Source organism: Pleurodeles waltl, chromosome 3_1 (genome assembly GCF_031143425.1).
Source record: "Pleurodeles waltl isolate 20211129_DDA chromosome 3_1, aPleWal1.hap1.20221129, whole genome shotgun sequence".
Lineage (NCBI taxonomy): Eukaryota > Metazoa > Chordata > Amphibia > Caudata > Salamandridae > Pleurodeles > Pleurodeles waltl.
Genome location: NC_090440.1, coordinates 436,453,226 through 436,475,738, shown reverse-complemented (window position 1 = coordinate 436,475,738; position 22,513 = coordinate 436,453,226). Strand labels below are relative to the sequence as shown.

At 43.9% G+C, this 22,513-nt stretch overlaps 1 protein-coding gene across 2 annotated transcripts in view; it reads left to right on the top strand.

Moving 5' to 3' along the window:
* The first annotated feature begins 2,055 nt into the window (after window positions 1–2,055).
* ACAN (aggrecan) overlaps window positions 2,056–22,513 on the top strand; it is a 173,801-nt gene continuing 153,343 nt past the window's right edge. For both annotated transcript variants that reach the window (XM_069222715.1, XM_069222714.1), the window contains exon 1: window positions 2,056–2,402. The gene's annotated coding sequence lies outside the window, so the exon portion shown is untranslated. The remainder of the gene's footprint in view (window positions 2,403–22,513) is intronic.

Here is a 22,513-nt window from a genome sequence, read left to right as displayed (position 1 = left end):
CTGTTCTACTCGATTGTGTAAATGTATAATATATTTCATTTATATATTAAGCACTCTAACCCACGTGGGTCTGGTTGAAGGCTGATAAACTATTTTAGGAGTTCTTTAGAAGTTCTATTTTTTGTAATTCTCAAAATAATTTTACATATAATCAAATGTTCTTCTCCCGATAGAAAATGGTAGAGCCTTAGTACTTCCTCAAAGGCTAGTTCACTTATTGCTTAAGATGGAAAGCTCATTCCACAGGTTAAGTAGACAAGGTGGGGAGTTGAGCCAGGATTTGATTCAGTCTTGGTCGAGATTTTCTCTTGAGAGCATACTACTTATTTTGGAAGTCACAACTAGCCAATACACCTGCCTAAAGGCTGAACTCAACCCTGTTCTCAGGCAAACTTTTGAAACAAAAGATAAGGATGTAAAATGATTGGACCACATTCATATGTGTGACATGTAACATTTCTCATGGGCTTTAAATAAAAAACGTCGTTTGCAAGTGTGTGCCAATTTCAGGGCTATTCAGAGATGATTAAACAGTGAGGTTTGGAATTACAAAATTCTACCAGAGGCTTGCTAGTTGTGAACACGTCAGACTGGCTAGTGTAGCAATCTGGCATATCCCATGTAAGTATCCTGCTGAGCGGATGCTTTCAGAGCTATATGGGATTCCATCTCCTAATAATGGCTCCATTGCCCACTTCTAGTCGTAGTCACCTGCAGGGCTGATTTTGGTTTCTAGTCTGCCTCTATTATTTGCTACCTAGCCATCAAATAAGCAACTAAAAATAAATGACTCATCAATAAAACAGAGATGATTGAATGACGCAACGTGCAATCAAGTGCTCTATAAATTCTATGCCATGGACCTCCAAGTATGATGTATAAAAGCCACAAATGCCACAAAGGCGCAACTGTAATGTAAGAAATGATGAATTATTAAAGTTGGTATTAGAGTTTTTAAAAGTGTATTCATTTTTCAGTATAATTATTTGCAATGATACCTTTACAAAATGTACAGCCGTCAGTGAATGAATCCACATCTGCAAAGCTCAGATTGCTTCTGTTCAGGGGGGAATTTTAACTGCTAGGAGACGGATCTTTGCAGACACTAATATATAATCTAAATTGTCATCACCTTGTTAGCACTGTTTTGTTTGCAGCCGTCGATATATCTTTTGATGAAGAAAACATATGTCCAAACATAGAGAAAGAAACAAATTTATGAAACAGTACTTATGGTGGCGTTGTCATTGGTTCCACCTGTGTTGGCGTTAAACATCCGAATAAGGCCCACTTGTAACCAAAACTGTTCTTGTAACCAGAACAGAACACTTATTCTGTGAAATCACTACCAGAACCCCACACATCTGCGGGTGATATTACAGTGGTAATTGGTCAGGGTATACAGATGTTCAAATGCTGGCTTTATCCAGCTGCTGTGCTGGTGTTCGTTCTTGCGGCTCCTTAGCTAAATCCTAGCCGTCTTCGTGATTGTACACCGTAAATACAAGCTCATACACGAACTGTGGAAGCAGGGTGCATGTAAAGGAACCTTTCCGGTTCCGGTTGCTTCCTTCGATTCTTGATCGTCCTCCACAGTAGCTAAAACATCTTTCAAATGTTAAAACCTTTGCAATAGCCTTGGACCTGTGAGTTCATGAACAACTTTTGCAGTCTTCTGTGAAATTATTATCAAATGTATACTCTTGAAGTGAAGTATAAGCCTGCCCTATAACAATCAGTCAGCGCGGGTCCCGTGATTAAGTTCACCTCATTTTAAGTGGCTCGCCTGTCCTCTGCAACCCTTGTTCCACTCTCTTTTGGTCGTCATGCTCTTCGCTTCTGGGGGTCCCATTTGTATATCTTATGTATTCGCGTTTCTTCTGTTTTGTTAGTCCTTGGCTGTCTCTCTCCCAGTAGCAGCGTGCAACTATCCTGCCCTCAGGCCCTCCTATTTTCTCTCCACCCCCTGCTCCTAGAGTGGTAGACCCTGCTACTTGACTACCTTTACGGGAGGTCTGGGGGCACTTAGTAATCTGCAGGCATTTCCATGAGGAATGGAAAGAAACTGACAGGAGGAGTCTCGGGCAAGGGAGTAACCTTGGTGGGATTCTGAAAAAAACCTCCTTTTTCCTTCACACATCCATACTGAACACTTCGACCCCGCTGCTGCTGAGCCTGCTGCTGCCAATGCCCTCAAGGATCCCGACACGACCACACAGGGAATTTTGATTTCTACTTGGAGAGGAAAAAGAAGGCAGGAAACCATCTGGAGGTGCTGAAGAAATAGAGTACAGCAGAGCTGTGGCAATATTTTTTTCTTTTTCTTAAAAAGAAGAAAACCTAAGTTTTCTACCAGGTGTATGGGACATACATTACTGAAACACTGCACTGAGCTGTCAAAGGTAAATTGCTTTCTTTTACCTTCAATAATCTGCATTTTCTTTACTACCTGCGTATTCTTTCTACACATGCAATAGCTTGTGAGGGGCTAAAGTCTTTCAGAAATAAGGGATCTTTAGAAAGTTGACAAGGTGACACCATTTAATTTATAGCAACACAACATCTGTAAAATTACAGTGTACATTAATGTACTGGTATATAAGGTTAATGCATGTTTTGTGTAAAGTGCTGGCCAAAGCACGCAACGACCAGAAATTGCAAGTCTGATAGCAAAAACATGAAAATGAGGATTTCAAATAGTTGAGGTGGGACAAACATTATGTGCAAATAAAGAGCACCTTTAGATAAAGAAACCGCACCAAAACGCTTGCTGTGATTACTGTGCCCAGCTGTTGGCAGAGCACTGGCTGCAGATTGCTGCTGCCAACAAACCACACTGCCTCATTGATAGCTCAGGCGCTTCTACCGTTTGCTAGCACATACTGTGAAACACTTTACACAGTGATAGCCTCAAGTGGAGCTGCTACTTACTGTGCGGATTTGTTGGCTCACTTGAAAAGGAAATACACTGCATCCATAAAAGGAACAGCCAAGATCCACATGCTATGATACAACTGGACTGAAGCTGCGCTGATGCCCATATGGCTGCAGTGAGCTGACTTTGGACATGTGTGAAGAACTCTCCGCTGGTTCTCCAATGGATCTTCCTTGATGGGGTTTATTTCATCTTGAAATTCCCCACTGCAGTCTGTTCCCCTTAGAGTCTGATCTGGTGCTATGAAAGAAACGTCAGAGCCTATGTGGCTTACAAGCTCTAATACTCCTGTGCAGTGACCCACAGCCTTAAACATGTGTGCTCTGTGGAGCTTCTTGGCACAACAGTCACAACTGGCTAACTGTAACGTGGAGGGGTAATGGGCATTAGACAACCTCTAATGAACTATACACACTGTCTGTCATGGCTTATACGGGGTACCTGCAGTGCTTTAAATGGGCCGGTACTGTCCGGTACTGAGTACAGGCACTTTTTTATTTTGAGAGGGAGGGTACCGGCACTTCTCAAGAAAAACGTAATACTTTTAATTGGGGAGTACCGGCACTTCTCGGAAACAAGCAGGTACTCTGCTACAGAGTACCTGCACTTCTACTTTTCCATTTCAAGCACTGGGTACCTGTACAACTGTTTTGTAACCTGGATTGGAACGTGTAACCTCATTAAAAGCTTAAAGGGATGGGGAGGTGAGAGGATTAGGTTTCGATTAAACATCTAAGGTTGCTGTGGTCAGTCGCCAAATCTAAGACATTCCAAGTCAGAAGCATAAATTGCCGAAGCTAAACAGTCACCCAGACATTCCTTCCTATTTTTCTACCACTATCTGACTAAAAGGCTGCTTGAATTAAGAACTATATTGTAGATTATTGCTTACAACCTGCAATCCGTGCGATGAGACACACCAAGTTTCCAGTACTGGGTTTGGAAAGGCAGCCTAATGCATTTTGGGCATGGAAGTCTATGTTTCCATTGAACTTAATACACTAAGTGTATTGATTTCCAAATGGAAACCGAGGACTGGAAATTATATTAACGAATAACATACAGACAAAAAAATTAAGTGCAGAGGCATAATGCAGGGATTTGCGATTTTGAGATGTAAATAGAGCGCTAGTCCAGGGCTTTTCTTCCGTTCTGGTATTCGCAGGTAATAATGGTAAAAGCAAAACTGCATGCGCTGGAATGGAAATAAAGAACAGCATTCATATCCCACATAGGCCAACATGTGAGTGCAGCATAATAGCAGAGAGTGCATTTAAAGTCTACACCGACAGTTACTTTTCAGACATTCCAAGACCTCATTTGGTGATCTCAAATGCGAAACTGTAAGAGCAAAGTTTATTTTTTATATTAGAATGCTAGTCAGCACGCTATCCCACAACCTAATTTCTCAGTTTTCCAGGTACTGTCAGCGACTGCGATATGTAGCACTGAAATGCAGCTCCTGCCTCGCACATCAGTACGATATTTTTCAAGGTAGTATGTCCAATACAATGAGAACTCATGTCAGGAGTTCATTTTCTCACCTTGTAGTGACTGTGTCACAGTGTCATGATTCTAAAGTAGGCTGATTTGCACGGAATTCCAACAGGATGGTGTCCCCAAACGGCAGGGATGACTGGGGAAGAGTCAGTCACACGCCAGGCAAAGCAATATTTTCCACAGCATGGCGTGATTGAATCTACCCTAGCTGGACCACTCTTAGAACAGCTGAATATGACATAGCCAGCTATGCTTACAGGCCTGTTCACATCTGTCCTGGTTCCTGGTTCACTGACCTACAGTGACACCTTCTGAATTGTTTCTCGTCTCCTTCCAAAAACTTGTGTGATTTGGGAAGTGCCAAAAGATAGCTTTTGGTTCTTTAACACGTTGCTTATGTTAATGAATGGTCTGACAATGTTCCCTTATTGAAAGGAAAACATGTGAACACTGTCCAGGAGAAAGTGCGTCCTAATTGTAAAGCTTTTTGCACTGTAGATCAACTTTTGGAACTGTTTTCCTCACCTATTTTCAGATTTTGCTGGATACTTAAAATACAAAGAAGCAACATAGTTTGTGAAGTTTTACAAAAAGAAAATTATACTATTTGTCCTGTGGCACACAAAATGTTAATTGGCTCTAGTATGGGTGAGCAAAGAATTCTGCTCTGCTGTCAGAGTTCATGAAGTGTTGCCCACTCCACGCAGAGTTCTGAAAAACTCCGCAAAGTGACGCAGAGTGGAGTTTTTTTCTCTTGCATGACACGACAACGTTACGTTGGCAAATGAGAGTAATCGCTAAGTTGGCGGGTGCAAGTGAGATTTCTGAACGCAGGAGGTTGCGGCAGGGCATTGCCTCTTGTGTTAAGAAAGCTATTGCTCACATTGAGGAAGTTGCTGCTTGTACTTTTACTCTAGTGGCAGAAAGAAGTTGGCACCCTTTGGTGCTCTGCGTGATGCCATTTGCGCTGATTTTACAGCATGGGAGAAACTCCTGGCATTGAAAATCAGCGGAAACAGTGCAACTTACCCAAACTCTGCCGCTCGCAGAAGTCAGGGTACGCCACAGTTTTTTCAGCACTTTGCAGAGGTACGAATGGCAGAATTCTGCAAAGTCTGCCCAGGCCTACTCAAGTGTGTACTCGTCAGACTATTAACTATTTTTAACTAAGATATTGATTTTTCACAAGTAAAAACAAAATATATAGAAACATGTAATCACAATCTTCACATACTTCCAAGCCATACACAGCTATAAGTGTCTGAATCTTTCTCAGCTTGTGCCATGCATGTTGGTGGGGTCCCATGTTACTTAGCAACAGTCCATCCAAGAGATCCGTGAACACTCCCTGCGCTGTATTTATTTACTTGCATTATTTGACCACAATTTTATATTGAAGCTGAATGTCCATTTTAGATACTGGACAAAAATGAATATAACCCCATCAGCTTTTCAGGGTACTAGAGCCATACAAGCGATGCAAAATAATTTTACAATTTTAGGCAATATTTTTTTCATTGAAACTGTATTAGAAAGACGAGTTGCTAAGTCATCTTGTCCAGCATCAAAATCTGTCCCAGATGTTTCAAGGAGAGCTTCACCTAGGTAAGTCGCCGAGCCAGCATGTATTGACATACCAACAAGTCTTGCTGGCAGACATGAAATAATCATCGAGAAAGGACTATAACACTAATGATAATCTGTTAGTCTTAGTGCTGGGCCCATAAGTGTTGCAAATGTTGGGTCATGTATTGAACATAGTTCAACCAAACGTTCAGCGGTAACGATGGCCTAGGTAAGTACACAAATGCTCCATCCCTTGAATAGTCCACCAGTGGCCGGAAGACAGAAGAGAAGCCATTAGCAGGTTCTAATCTGTCCAGTTTTGAATGATTTCTGTAGCCTGGCTCCCAGCAGCAGCATGATCCTGGAAATGAGAGGATGCCTAAGTATAAAGGAGGCCTGTGCAAAGCAGAAAAATGAAGTCACTGTACAGTAGGTAGACGTAAGGGCGGCACTCAGAAGTCGTTGAAAGAAAGGGAGTCTTTGTCACCAAGGAAAGCAGGGAAAGGTAACGCAGGAAACAGGAATTAAAAAAAGCCTCCTAAGAACAGCATAAGCTTAGAACTCCTAGGAAATAAAACGAAGAGCACGCAAAGGTCTGGTATAAATATGACTTCTGTCCAGTAGGGGGCGGCATGGTTAAACATAGTATTATAACATCAAATATGTTCTGAACCATTTATTGAATACAGAACCAAAGAATACAAGGGACAATAACTATCAGGGCCCCTCAGTACTAAATGTGGGCACAGAGCCAATTGTGAAAGGTTCACCTCCAAGCACTTCCTGCATAGAGAAGTGGGCAAGGAAACAGAGGGGTAATACAAATGTCATTTAATAACAAGATCCAGCCAAGTGGATTCACGGACACTACATAAATCCAGGCAAAGGAAGAATAGATAGGTGAGTGGGTTGAAGGCCTGCTGAAAATCTTCGAATCGGGTAACGTGGAAGCCCTCACTATGCACTTTACCATTTTGAACCATGCTTGACTGCATTTAATATTGGGTTATAGGAAAAGTGTCAATAATCTTTTCAGTTTGCGGGATAGACTAGCTAAGTGTGGGTAGTGTAACGCATTAAGGTGCATGCAAAATCGTTTCACTCAAATGGACTATGGCCCAAAAAATGGCTAATGGTTCCCAGCTATTAGTGCAGAGGGTTTTTTCTGCCCTTGGCCCAGCGGGCACCGCTACAGATTAGCCAGCTGCTTTGTTGAAGCAGGGAGGCAGTGTATTTGTCCTTCGCAACTGTGGCAGTGTGGGAGAAGAACACGTCCACCCGCTCTTCGCGCTTCCCTCTCCATCCCACTCCAACACACACTTCGTGTGCCCCCTTCACGTGCTATGTTTGAGCAAAGGGCCCTGCCACCACAGGATGACGCCAAGCCTGCTCCTATCGCCACCTCCCCTCCCGGTGCCAAACAGACCAGCCTCTGTGCCGCTCACAGCCAACTTCCCAGCGGCAACAAAAGCCGCGTTCATGACAGGGCCGGGACCACAGACAGTCTGCCAGCACTCCACCAGGAGCAGCCAAGAAAATTAAAGGCTGTTTAAAAGTGAGAGAGGGAGATTGAAAGAAGAGAGAGGGCGAGAAAGAGGGAGGGAGCGAGAGAGAGAACCGTTATAGAAGTAGAAAAATAAAAAAAAAACCTGGGCCCAGTGCAACAACGGAAACCTTCAAAGTTTACTTTTAAATAGTCAGAGCCGGCTTGTGCGAGGCAGAACAGCCGTTCAGTGTGCGCATAGGATAGAGAAAGCGTGTGTGCCTCTCTACCATCAGCTCTCTGAATGGGCTCATAGTGCTGCTAAAAGAAGCTTTTTGTTCAGCCCATGAATAGATGGATTTTAGTCATGAATTTCGGTCGTTGGGAGTACGAAACGTTCTCAGAATCTCTTCATGCTGCCTTTAACTGATTCGCAGTTTGAAGTTGGGAAACATGGATGACAATATTGTAAAATGAAAGGAAAGACCGTTTTTAACGTTTCGGAAGGGGCCGTAGTGCATCTAATATACGTTTGACCTGGAAAAAGTGAACGCAGAAAAAAGCATGTGGCCCCTGTGGTTCACGTATACCCTAAATTTAAATATTGTAAAATGGTGTGGGGTGTACACGTACAGTATTGTTTCTCTCCTGTCACCACAAATTTAACAAGGCACTGCGCTCTTTCGATGCGCCTTTCCTCTGCTATCCTGCTCGTTGCTGTTAGAGTTCTCTTAAATGCTTGAATGTTCTTATAAGGGCGTTTATCAAGCATAATATGGTGAAGTGAGGGAGTGGAGTGCAATAACCAGATGTATCTTAAATTTGCTTTCAACGTGATACTGTACTATAAACGATACCCTCCTGCTCGCCAGTAATTGGAAAAAAATCTTAAAACTAAGTGTGACTGCTCAATATGCTATTTTCTATAGGTGGTAAGTGCTTCCTTGTTTATAGTCAACTTCTGCAATTCACACTGTAATTCCAGATTGGCTGTTTATTAATATTTCCCAGTAGAAGTCTCTATAATTAATATAATACGTGTTTTTCGCATAGCACATGTGCTCGAAGTGAAGTGTAGCAACAGAATTCCGCAGGATCAAATATGACTTCGTCAGCATGTTTTACCAGAACCTTTGTACCAAATCAAGTGCCAATGTTCAGTTGAATTCTAGACAGAGCATCTGACTAGAAGCCTACAATTATTCGTGGAAATATTTAAACAGATTGTCACCTCGACCCTATTTGAGAGCAGAGGTGCTTATTTCTGAACGAATACACAAAACCATCTTCAGAGCCCTCATTGGTCTTCAGTGCTTAAGACAAGCGAGGTAAGTACAAAATAGTTAAAGGGCACTTTGTTAATGCTGGCCTGACACCCCACCACCTCCACGCCTCCTTAATGAGCCCCTAAACATTAAATACTCTTGTAGCACACGTCCCATGGGTACATACAAGTTGGCATCTATGAACACACAAGGTGGTTGTTGCACATGTTGGCAGATGCCAGATGTCTTATTTCAAGTGTGCGCTAGTTGGGGTGACCAGATTTTGAGGAGCAAAAAGTGGGACAGGTCAGACATAAAAGAAGGACTAAAGACATTACTCTCACTTTTATATGTGCCCTGTATGTGTCTTTGCATAGCTTTGTGAATCTGTGCCTATACATGTGTGTGTGTGTGTGTGTGTGTGTGTATATATATATATATATTTATATATATATATATACATATAAATATATATATATATATACATATACATATATAGATATATATATACGTACACAGACACACACATATATATATCTACACACACACATTTACAAGACTACATATATCAAATTAGCTATGGCTTGACCTTCCACCCTGCACCCCCAACACGCCCCCACCCACCTCTCTCTGCTCTCCACCCTTTGTAGAATATGAGGTATTACCCCAAACAATGGGATAGACTGCTTCATGCCCTTATTGTCTTCTCTTAGTGATTCTAATTTTTGCACCACAAAATACCTCTGTGACTAAACCCTAATGTTGAATATTGTGGAATATTTTTAGGGTGTGTTTATAAGCCCAAACACAACAATGCAAGCAGTGATTAATTCATACATTAGTGGATGAATTAATATACAGCATTGAGAAAAGAACAGAAGAATCCATTGTCAATGGTTCTAAACATTTACTATCCCACATTATTCTGAAGACAGCTATTGATCACTAAATCATACACACTATTGTAAAGTCCATGCCAGGATCAGCACACAACACCATCAATTTTCCTCAGTTATGTTACTGAGTCATAAAGGTAGAACAGTGACATTAAAATACTTCTACCTTCCTTCATCAGTTTCAAAACATGGGTATGAAAAGTAGCATTTATGAGTGTTTCTATTTCTTTAAAATTGTTTTCACCCTTTAAGGTACAAGGCTGGCACAATGTCAACAAGTTGACAGTGGATCTTGGAGGAGCTTTACACATTTGAATGTTGTTCTTCCAATGGCCAGTTGCTAATTTCATGGAATTAGTTACTAGGCAGCAATATTCATAAAAATTGTTGACAGTTATCCGGGTGCTGCCTTGCACATTTTTATGTTCATCGAAATGCCAAATGCTCCTCATATTGCTATAATACAACTTCATATTCAATATAAAAATGTTCATCTTCAATGACACTTCTTAAAGCATTACATGGGAAATTATCAATACCATAATAAATTAGCCCAATTCACATGTACATCACTAGGAGCAGCTAGGGTTTACATGGTATAAGATATACCTATGTTATGAATTTATTTAGGTAGGTTTAACTTTTCTGTAGTTGAATTACCCTGAAGCATTCTTCGTCAAATAGATCCGTATTTTGGATTCCTTCTACATGCTAAGTTTGATAGAGATTAGGGAGAAGTTTAACATATTGGCACAGTGAAACAAATCATTATGAATATTTTCTGATGCATTTCAAAAACAACACCATTTTAAAGTTACACTTTTCCATGCTTTTATATGGTGTGAATTGGTCCAGCACTTGAGAACAATAGCTCACAATTGTTCACTTTGTGTGAATGTACAGGTGTGGTTCAGAACATCTACTCTTCATTTTATTTGAAATAACAGTATCATCCTTTCACTTTCATGGATTTTGGGTGAGAAAACTATATTGAAGTGCACAGTTTGGAAAATGTAAAAATCTCATGTGGTTACAAAATGTTCTGAATAAAGCCCTTATACAATGAACGTTGCTGAGATATAGAGAGCTGTTCAAACTTGTCTCTGAATAGACAGTATCACAATTACTGCCCAACTTCAGGTCATCAGAGAAATTAATGCTAATTTTTTAACTTAGATTATTTAATAATACAAAAACATATAATTATTTAGGCATCATTTTTTAGGTAGTTAGGTTAATAACGGTTCTTTAAAAATGAACTAGAGCACCTTGCTGATAATTTTGATCTTATGCAATTTTCTTGTAAACAATTCTGACTCTTGAGTATCATTAGTAGTGCTTGGCAAGTACTTAGTTTTAGATTATAATTGTGTTTTAGATTACCCGATCCTGACTCTGTGCTATCATTGAGATGTTAGCATTAACATATTTGCACCAAATAGTATCTTTTTCATCAATGATGTAATCTGATATGTCCTCAGTCAAGCTATTCAACATGTTTTACGTGAAGTCATATGTAAGGTCATAAGCAGTGCATGACAGTGGTATGAGATATGCTTAGTTTACATAACTGTAACTGGTGAATTGCAGTGTTATTAGGTTTATTGTGTAACCAAACCTGCATTTTAACAGTGTTGTTTGTATTTTTTCAGTGAATTTCTTAGTTGTGTATATATCATACACCTCATGTAATTGTTGCTTGCAATTTAACCTACTATTTACAGCCAACCACTTCTTCACACTGTGTATGGCTGTGCTCAGTAGGGGTTGGATGCAGGGCCTAGCCAATGGTTAGGGCGGGTGCCTAACCCTCCACCCAATCTGCCATAGTGGCCAACCCCAGTGGCACACTGGCCTTTGGCCATGCACAATGGCTTTTAGCCGCAGACAGTCCATAACTGAAACAAATGGCTGTAGACATTTATTTTCCTTTTTTTTTTTTTTTTAGTGTTTGCTGTTGAACGTAAATATGTCAACAACACCATGAGAGGTGATGCCATTAATGATGTCATTTGAGATGTCATTGTCATCAATAATGCCAGAACACCTTTCCTGAGTGCTGGCATATGTATTGCCATAAACAGTGATTGAGATACCACAAGTTATGGTTAGTTTGCATAACATTAACTGGTAAATTTCAATGATTTTAAGGTTTTGTAACTGTAATTGCACTTTAGCTGTGGTTTTCTCAATGACTGCGAGTTTTTTAAAACATATGCTGTTATTATAACTAAAGCTAACCATAACTTTACTTGCACATTAGTTTTTACAGTGAATGTTTTTTTTAACAATGTAATATACCACATGCAACTGTTGCTTGCACCTAACACCCATTGCGCACAGTCTGATGTGTGTGCAGCCAGGTTTGGATACAAGGCCCAGTTTGCAGTTAGCTCCCGCTCCCAACACTGCACCTAACCTGACATATTCAGTCAAACTCTGCTTCACACTAAGCCATTGGCCCTGCAAAGCATGGGTATCTGGCAGAGCTCAACTCACCCCTGGCTGCAGACCCCACCTGCTAGTGATCAGCACCTTTTATGCATGACGTTTAGACATGCAGAGAAGGGGATGGCTGTAAAGCCTGGCCTGCTGCCAGTCCCTGTACACAACCTGCTGCGAGCAGCCAAACCCACAGGGCACAACTTTCAACCATGGTCAGCAAGGGTTAGGCACAGGGTCTTGCCTGGCATGTAGGCCCACCACACATTCCAACTTGTCACCTGTGGCCAACCCCCATGTGTGATTGTTGGCCAAGTGCAACAGTACTTGGCTGATTTTTTTATTTCATTACAGATTTTGTGACTTCTATGCTCAATTTATGAATTTTGAAATCCGAAGGCCCCCGGAGGGAACTTCAGGAGGATTCAAGATATTGGTGGCTGCAGCAGAATTTTTTCTGGGATGACCAGCTTATCAGAGTATGGGGGATTTGTGAATCCAAAATGCATAATGTGATTAAAAGCATCCTCACCCAATTGTATGCCTCTATTTGTTTTCTTGAATTTGCAAATCCTCCGTAAGTTTGTGAAGCCTTGGAAATTCCATAACGCAACTGTCCAGAACATGTCCAGAATAGAACACTATTGAAATGCAAATTTTTTAACAACTACTGAAGGGATTTACACCAAAACTAGCAAAGGCACTTCCTTTAGTAAAGCTCTACTTTCATGCCTAGTTGGGTGTAATTCCGTTCAGTCTTTCTTTCTGATTCAAAGCACAAAGAATCCTATGGAAGTTAAAATGGCAACGGTCATTTCTGGGCTGAGGAAGCCACCCTTCCAGCGTGTTCAACTCAATATTTCTGACTGATGGTAACTGACCCTGACTGTGCCCTGGGCTCTGCCTAACGGGCCCAGAGGCAGTGCTCTGAATAACATGTATATGGTCAAATGATAATGTTATCATTCCAATAGGCAATGACCGACCCTTTAAGTCCTTAGTAGATAATTGGACAAGGGGGATTCAAACTACTGATAAGTCCCTAGTATACAATAGGGCATGGCAGTTTAGAGGCCCAGTAGATTACCTGCACCAGAGTGTGCCCTGCCATGTGCTTGCTGTCCTTTTTAAAGACAACACTGCTTTTCAGACTGTCTTTAAAAAGTAAAATGTATGCACATTTGACTTTAGAATGAGAGGTACTTTCCAAGTATTAAACTACCTTGTTTACATATGTCACCCCCAAGGTCTCCCCTAGATGCCCAGGGGTGGGGGGTGCCATGTAACTATAAGCAGGGGCATTATAAAATATGTTTTATATGCTCTGGTGAGGGGAAAACTGCACCTTTTCATTTTCCCCCATTGTAGAAAGTCAGTTCCCTAGGCTATAATGGAAATATGTTTCATAAACCTAAGTATGGCTAGGAAAAACATACAAATCTGTGGACTCAAATGAATGGTAATGATAAATGCAACTATTTGCCACTGTTGAATTTATCATAATTTATACAGAATATAAGTTATACAACTTTCCTTTCTGTAAGCCAAATTCTAGCCTGCTAGAAGTCTCTCCTGATTGGTCAGCCCTAACAGGATTAGCCAGGCTGCTTTGATGAGGTGATAAATGGCCTGCACTGAGCAGAAGCTGTCTGACGGGGAAGTTAGCAGATGCTCAGGCCAGGAGTGGGGGGCGTGGTTAAATCAAGATAAGGTTTCTAAGGGAAGCCAGTCAGAAAGGAATTCAGTCAGGCCTGCCCCTTTGCCCCTCTATCCCACAGATAGGTAGTAGGCATAAGGAAGGAATTTGCAGATGTGAAGAAGGGGAGTTAATGGAAATAAGCTACACCTGTGAGTTGGTTTAGCCAGGTCCTGTACCTCTGGAGGAAAATCATCCATCTTGGAATGTTAAAGTGCAGTGCTTTATGGGACAAGAAGATGCCACACTTTGGAGGAAGTTGTCATACCTCTGGGTGCTCATTGGAAAGGATGCCCACTGACTGTCCCCCAAGATGATTGAATAAAAGAGGCTGATCTGCATTGGAATTCAGATCTGCTGCCTGAAACCACAAGAAGAAAAAGTAGGACTGCCCTGCTGGAATCCTGGTCTGTAACACAGAGGACTACAGAGTGACGTGTTCCTCGTGTTGCACACTGTAACAGCAGGCCAAGGGACTCTGTCTTGCTTCAAGAAGGACTCAGAAGAGGTCTCCCTGAAAGCAACAGGAGAAAGGAGCGTTCCTGCATCAACTTCCATAAAAGTCCCCAGCCTGGAGTGTGTCCATGGACTTCCAAGGTTTTGGTCAGGTGCATTGTGGGAATTGTAGTCTCATTGTCCCAAAGAGCAACTCAGAGATTCTGGAACCTTGGATTGGGGTTGTAAATAACTCTCGCCAACAAACTTCCACAAAAGACCCCAGCCTGGAGGTCATCCAGTGGACTTGCAAGGATTTGGCCGGATGCACAGTGGGAATTGTAGTCCCAATGTCCCAAGGAGCAACTCAGAGATTCTAGAACCTTGGACTGGGATTGTGGACCAGTTTCTTGCATCAAGAAATACTTCTGAAAGTAAGCATAAAGTGTTACTTTTTCAGGCAGCTGGAACTCTTGACTGTGTCCTGGTCAAGTGCAACCTTCCCTTTAATCGCTATTATTTGCTTCTAAGCGCTAGTTACTTTTAATCTTTAAAAATGTATATCTCTGGTTCCCCATATTGGATTTTTGTCCTTTCGGTTTCATTTTAAAGATAAAAATATTTACTATTTTTATAAATTGGTGTGGGATTGTTATTATGTGTTGTGTCTTACTTATTTACTGTGTTGGTGTATTTAAAAGCTTTACATACCTGTCTCATAATTTAAGCCTGACTTCTCATTGCCAAGCTATCAGGGGTTGATCCAGGGGCTACTCTGTGGGACCTTGACTGGGCACAACACTATGTTGGGGGTATATTGCTGGTAGTAGGTGTGTTCTTACCCCTACCAATACCCACCCTCTAACATAATTGGTGTTCACTAGTGTGGATGTGGACTTGTGTTTGATTTACACCATACAGTAAAGTGAGTTATGATCAGTAAAAGCCTGCTAAATTGGCTAAGAGCAAAACTTTTAATTTTGGATTTTAAAAATTTGGACTGAAACTGATTTTTAGTCCATTCTTTTCATTTTTCAAAGTTTGCTCTATTTCTGAGTGCAAAGTTTGTGTAACCCAAAACTAGGGATACCATGGAGCTGGATCTGGCTAAACTGAACAAGCTCAAAGTGCCTGAGCTTGGGGTTCTGTGTAGGTCCAGGGGGCTACCTATTAAACACAAACTCAGGAAAACAGAATTGGTTAGGCCCCTTAAGGCCTGTGCACAGACAGCTCCAGAGAATGAAAGGGAGTGGGGAGGCAACCCCTCCACCGAACTCCACCAGGTAGAGGAGGATGATGATGCCCTGTCCACTACCTCCAGCATTAGGCTCAGGATCCCAGCTAGGGGAGGGAGGGAAGGTTCGCCCATAGGGGAACCAGCACTATCTCTTGAAGAGAGACAGCTTCAGGCCCAGTTGGAGGCCTTAGCAATAGAAAAGAAGAAATTAGAGCTGGAGAAGAAGAGGTGGGTAAGGGAGAAGGAGAGAAGGAGAGAAGGGGTGGTGGCAGCGACAATGAGGAAGTACTGTGATACCCAGGGGACTAGGGGTATCCCTAGGCTCTCAAGGGAATACTTACAATATACACTGATGGGGTGACATTGACAAATGGTTGACAGCATTTGAGAAGGCCCTTGGGATGCAAGAGGTCCACTCAAAGTATTGGGGTGCACTTCTTTGTGAACTGTTTCAAATAGCTGCAGGGGACAGGCTCCTGACCCCGTGGAATAAAGCAAAATCCAACTCACACAGTGAAACAATGTTTAGTCAATACATTTGGATTGACCCAGAACAGTACAGGGTGAAGTTCAGAGACACCTAGAAGGTGAGCACACAGTCATGGGTGGACTTTGTGGATGTCTCAGTGAAGGCACTAGAACGCTGGATTAAGGGTAACCAAGAGAGTAACTATGCGGGGCTGTACAGCTTAATATTTAAAAAGCACATCCTGACTCATTGTGTACAGGAGAAGTTACACCAGCATTTAGTGGACTCAAAGTTGTCTGGTCCCAGAGAGCCGAGGGGGACAGCTGATGAGTGGATGAGAACAAGGGTGTCTAATCAAAACCAGGGATGTGACCAAATGAAAGGAGGGCTGGCCCCCTCCCAGGAGAAAGCTCAGGAGAAGGAAGGATAAAAACAGAAGGAGTCCTCACAAGGTCCACAAAAACCTGCACAAGAGGGTAGGACCCCAAGCCATGCCACCTTCAAGAAGAAGGGGTACCTAGGGAAGAATATTGATCCTACAAAGGCAGGAAAGTTTTGTAACCTAACAAAGGCAGGGTAGTGTTTTGGATTTCACCTGCCAGGCCACAAAAGAGGAGATGCGGTCTGCAAAATGAAGCCTCCCACTGCTGGGCAGTCCACAGGGATTGCTAGTGTAGGTGTGGGGGTGGACATTGTCCCAGAGATGGGGGAAGTATTGACAGAGGCAACCTTTATTGTCCATGGGTGGGGTGGAAATTGCAACCCCGGCCAGCTTGCCTCCCAGCATGGAGAGATATAGGCAGAGGCCTAAAATCAATGAGACTGAGGTTGAGGCTCTAAAAGACACAGGAGCCAGTGTGACTATGGTCACAGAGAAGGTGGTTTCTGGAGAGCAAATCCTACCTAGTGTGTACCACCAGGTAACCTATGTAGACAGCAGAACCAAAGTCCATCCCATGGCAATGGTGAGTTTGGAATGGGGGGCGAGACAGGCCCTAAGCAGGTCTCCTGCACTCCCAGTGGAGTGTACATTGGGAAATGATCTTGAAGCTTCTGACTGGTCAGGGGTAGAGAGAATGGTCCATGCAAGGATGCTGGATCTCCCTAAATAGGTATGTGCTGTGAGCAGGTCACAGGCTGCTCAGCAGGGAAATGATGGACACTTGGACTCTGAACTACTGGGCCAAGTATCCAATGACAAGAGAAAGGGCATTTGATCTATTTGATCTAGTAAGCCTACCCAGGGAACTCCAGAGTTACAGGGGGACTGAACCCTGAGGAGGGTGTTTCACCCCTGCAAGATCTTCCCGACTTGGCAGAATTGACAGGAGCAGGTAGACCCACCAGACAGGAGTTTTGCAAGGAACAGAGAGAGTGTCTCACTCTGAGGGCTTGCAGCAGACTGTCTCAGCCAAAGCAGGGTGATGTGAGTGGAAAGTGTATTTGGATAAGGGAATCCTATATGCTGAAGCTAGAGACCTCAAGGAGGGTACCACCAAGAGGTGCCTCCTCACTCTGTGTCATGACATTCCCTTGACAGGTCATTCGGGTCAGAATCAGACTTGGAACCAGTTGATGAACCATTTCTATTGGCCCAGCATGTCTGCCAAAGTGAAGGAATTTTGCAGTTCCTGTGCAACCTGTCACACCAGTGGCAAGGCAGGTGGCAAAGCAAAAGCTCCCTTGATACCTCTGCCAATGGTGGGACTCCCTTTGAAAGCATGGGGATTGACATTGTTGGCCCCCTTGACCCACCAACTGGATCAGGGGACAGGTATATCTTGGTAGTAGTGGACCATGCCACAAGCTACTCTGAGGCAGTAACCCTCAGAACTGTCACTGCTCCTGTGGTGGCTAGGACCCTACTTGGTATGTTCACCAGAGTGGGTTTCCCAAAGGAGGATGTGTCAGATAGGGGCTTGAATTTAATGTCCAGCTATCTGATAGTGATGTGGGATGGGCATGATGCTACCTACAGATTCACCACCCCACTCCAGCCCCAGACCAGCGGTCTGGTAGAAAGATTCAACCACACCCTAAAGTGTCAGATTAATTGTTTATCTGACAAACTAAGGAGGAGATGGGATGTTCTCCTACCATGTTCACTGTTTGCATACAGGAAGGTTCCACAAAAAGGGGTTGGTTTCAGTCCCTTAGAATTGTTGTTTGGTCACCCTGTAGAGGGCCATTGTGCCTGGTGAGAGAGTCTTGGGAGAAGCATCTCAAAGAAGCCAAGGACAATGTGCTAGATTATGTACTAGGCCTGCGAGCTTGCATGGCAAAGTACATGTTTAAGGCAAGCAAGAACTTGGAGGCCAACCAAGAGTTCATGACGCTCTGGTATGACCAGAGAACTACCATGCCTGAATACAAACCAGGTCAATTGGTGTGGGTGTTGGAGCCTGTGACTCCTAGGGCCCTTTCAGGACAGGTACACTGGGCCCTGTACCATTCTAGAAAAAAAGGGTGAAGTTACTTATTTGGTGGACTTTAACACCCAGAGGAACCTTCACAGGGCCCTGCATGTTAACAGACTGAAACCCCACCAGGGCAGGGCAGACATGACCATGTTGATGGTCACAGATAAAAGAGGAGAAGAAGAGACCGAGCCCCTGCCAGACCTGCTCTCCACAAATGTGCAAGATGGGTCATTGGAGGGAGTTGTACTCTTTCCCTAATTGACAGACCAATAGCACAGAAACTGCGAGCAGGTGCTGGGGCAGGTTGTTGGGCTGTTTTTCCTGACCTCTGGACTCACCACTTGGTGTGTCCATGATATTGACACTGCTGACAGCCTACCTGTCAAACGTAAGCTGTACAGGTTGTCTGACCAGGTCAGAACCAGTATCAAGGCTGATGTAGCTAACATACTGGAATTGGGGGTAGTTGAGCCTTCTGATAGTCCATGGGCAGTCCAGTGGTGCTGGTACCCAATACCAATCCTCAGAGGAAAAATAAAGAATTGAGGTTCTCTGTGGACTACAGTGGATTGGATGCTGTCACAAAGTCTGATGCTCTCCCTATACCTAGAGCAGATGAGCTCATTGATAGGTTAGGGGCAGCTAAGTACCTCAGTATATTTGATGTAACTTCAGGCTACTGGCTGATTGCCCTAAGTGAAGGAGCAAAGGAGAGGTCAGCTTTCTTAGCACCAGAGGGGCACTATCAATTTAAAGTAATGCCCTTTGGTTTAAAGAATGTACCTGCCACCTTCCAAAGGTTGATGAGCAAGGTCTTATCTGGGCTGGAGCAGTTCAGTGCAGCTTATCTGGAAGATATAGCTGTGTGCACTTCCACCTGGAAGGAGCACCTTACCCACCTGAAGAAAGTGCTTCTGGGCCAGCAGCAGGCAGGCCTGACTATAAAGGCCAGTAAGTGTCAAATAGGGCAGAGTTCAATTGTGTACCTGCGTCACCTTGTAGGTGGAGGCCATGTACAACCTCTCCAAGCTAAAATCCAAAACACCTTGAATTGATATGCTCCTGTAACCCAGACACAGGTCACGGCTTTCCTTGGTCTGACTGGGTATAGTAGAAAATGTGTTCAGACCATTGTGACTCCCCTAACAACTCACTCAGAAGGCCTTTGACACTCTGAAGGAAGCTATGTGTTAAGTACCAGTGTTGCTGGCCCCTGACTACACAAGGGAATTTGTGGTTCAGACAGATAATTCAGAGCATGGGGTTGGGGCAGTGTTGGCACAGGTGAATGAAGAGGACCTTGATAAGCTAGTTGCCTTCATCAGCAGGCAACTGACCCCCAGAGAGCAAAAATGAAGTGCCATTGAGAAGCAAGCCATTGCTGTGGTTTGGTCCCTGAAAAAGCTGAGACCATACTTGTTTGGGACTCACTTCCACATTCAAACTGACCACAGACCTCTCAGATGGCTAATGCCAACAAGGGTTGAATCCTAAATTGTTGAGGTGGTCCATTTCCCTACAGGCGATGGACTTCACAGTGGAACACAGACCAGCAGTGGCCCATGCTAATGAAGATTAACTTTTCTCTTAGCTAATAAGTACTACCAGGGTGTAGGTTAATTACCTATCACCTATAGTTTGGGAGGTGGCCATGTGAGAAAGTCGCCCTTTTAGCATGTTCACCTTAATATTTCTGAATGATACTGATGGTAAACTGTCCCTGACTGTGCCCTGGGCTCTGCTTAACAGGCCCAGCACCCGTGCCCTGCAGAAAAGGTATATGGTCAAATGATAGTGTTATAATTCCAACTGGCAATGGCAGACTCTGTGAGTCCCTAGTAGATAATTGAGCAAGGGGGATTCATACTACCAATACATCCCTACATATAATAGTTTCAGGAAGTTTAGAGGCCCAGTAGATTTCCTACACTGGAGTGTGCACTGCTGTGTGCCTGCTTTTCATTTTAAAGAGCAAAATTTATGCAAATTCGGCTTTGGAATTAAAGGTAATTCTAAAGTATTATTCTACCTTATTTTCACATATACGTAACCTCCATTTTCTCCCCTAGATGCCCCAGGGGTGGGGTGCCATTTTACTATAATCAGTGGAATTATAAAATATGTTGTATGTGCCCTGGTAAGGGAAAACTGCACCTTTTATTTTCCCTCATTGTAGAAAGTCAGTGTGAGAAGGTAGCCTCTTTCTAGCCTTGTTACCCCCACTTTTGGCCTGTTTGTGAGTGTATGTCAGGATGTTTGTCACTGTTTTCACTGTCTCACTGGGATCCTGATAGCCAGGCCTCAGTGCTCATAGTGAAAACACTATGGTTTCAGTATGTTTGTTATGTGTCACTGGGATGCTGCTGGTCAGGACCCCAGTGCTCATAGGTTTGTGGCCTATATGTATGTGTCACTGGGACCCTGTCACACAGGGCCCCAGTGCTCATAGGTGTGCATGTATATGTTCCCTGTGTGGTGCCTAACTGTCTCACTGAGGCTCTGCTAACCAGAACCTCAGTGGTTATGCTCTCTCATTACTTTCAAATTGTCACTAACAGGCTAGTGACCATTTTTACCAATTTACATTGGCTTACTGGAACACCCTTATAATTCCCTAGTATATGGTACTGAGGTACCCAGGGTATTGGGGTTCCAGGAGATCCCTATGGGCTGCAGCATTTCTTTTGCCACCCATAGGGAGCTCTGACAATTCTTACACAGGCCTGCCACTGCAGCCTGAGTGAAATAACGTCCACGTTATTTCACAGCCATTTTACACTGCACTTAAGTAACTTATAAGTCACCTATATGTCTAACCTTTACCTGGTAAAGGTTAGGTGCAAAGTTACTTAGTGTGAGGGCACCCTGGCACTAGCCAAGGTGCCCCCACATTGTTCAGAGCCAATTCACTGAACTTTGTGAGTGCGGGGACACCATTACACGCGTGCACTACATATAGGTCACTACCTATATGTAGCTTCACCATGGTAACTCCGAATATGGCCATGTAACATGTCTATGATCATGGAATTGCCCCCTCTATGCCATCCTGGCATTGTTGGTACAATTCCATGATCCCAGTGGTCTGTAGCACAGACCCTGGTACTGCCAGACTGCCCTTCCTGGGGTTTCTCTGCAGCTGCTGCCAACCCCTCAGACAGGCAGCTGCCCTCCTGGGGTCCAGCCAGGCCTGGCCCAGGATGGCAGAACAAAGAACTTCCTCTGAGAGAGGGTGTGACACCCTCTCCCGTTGGAAAATGGTGTGAAGGCAGGGGAGGAGTAGCCTCCCCCAGCCTCTGGAAATGCTTTGTTGGGCACAGATGTGCCCAATTCTGCATAAGCCAGTCTACACCGGTTCAGGGACCCCTTAGCCCCTGCTCTGGCGCGAAACTGGACAAAGGAAAGGGGAGTGACCACTCCCCTGACCTGCACCTCCCCTGGGAGGTGTCCAGAGCTCCTCCAGTGTGCTCCAGACCTCTGCCATCTTGGAAACAGAGGTGCTGCTGGCACACTGGACTGCTCTGAGTGGCCAGTGCCACCAGGTGACGTCAGAGACTCCTGCTGATAGGCTCCTTCAGGTGTTAGTAGCCTTTCCTCTCTCCTAGGTAGCCAAACCCTCTTTTCTGGCTATTTAGGGTCTCTGTCTCTGGGGAAACTTTAGATAACGAATGCATGAGCTCAGCCGAGTTCCTCTGCATCTCCCTCTTCACCTTCTGATAAGGAATCGACCGCTGACCGCGCTGGAAGCCTGCAAACCTGCAACATAGTAGCAAAGACGACTACTGCAACTCTGTAACGCTGATCCTGCCGCCTTCTCGACTGTTTTCCTGCTTGTGCATGCTGTGGGGGTAGTCTGCCTCCTCTCTGCACCAGAAGCTCCGAAGAAATCTCCCGTGGGTCGACGGAATCGTCCCCCTGCAACCACAGGCACCAAAAAGCTGCATTACCGGTCCCTTGGGTCTCCTCTCAGCACGACGAGCGAGGTCCCTCGAATCCAGCGACACCGTCCAAGTGACCCCCACAGTCCAGTGACTCTTCAGCCCAAGTTTGGTGGAGGTAAGTCCTTGCCTCACCTCGCTGGGCTGCATTGCTGGGAACCGCGACTTTGCAAGCTACTCCGGCCCCTGTGCACTTCCGGCGGAAATCCTTCGTGCACAGCCAAGCCTGGG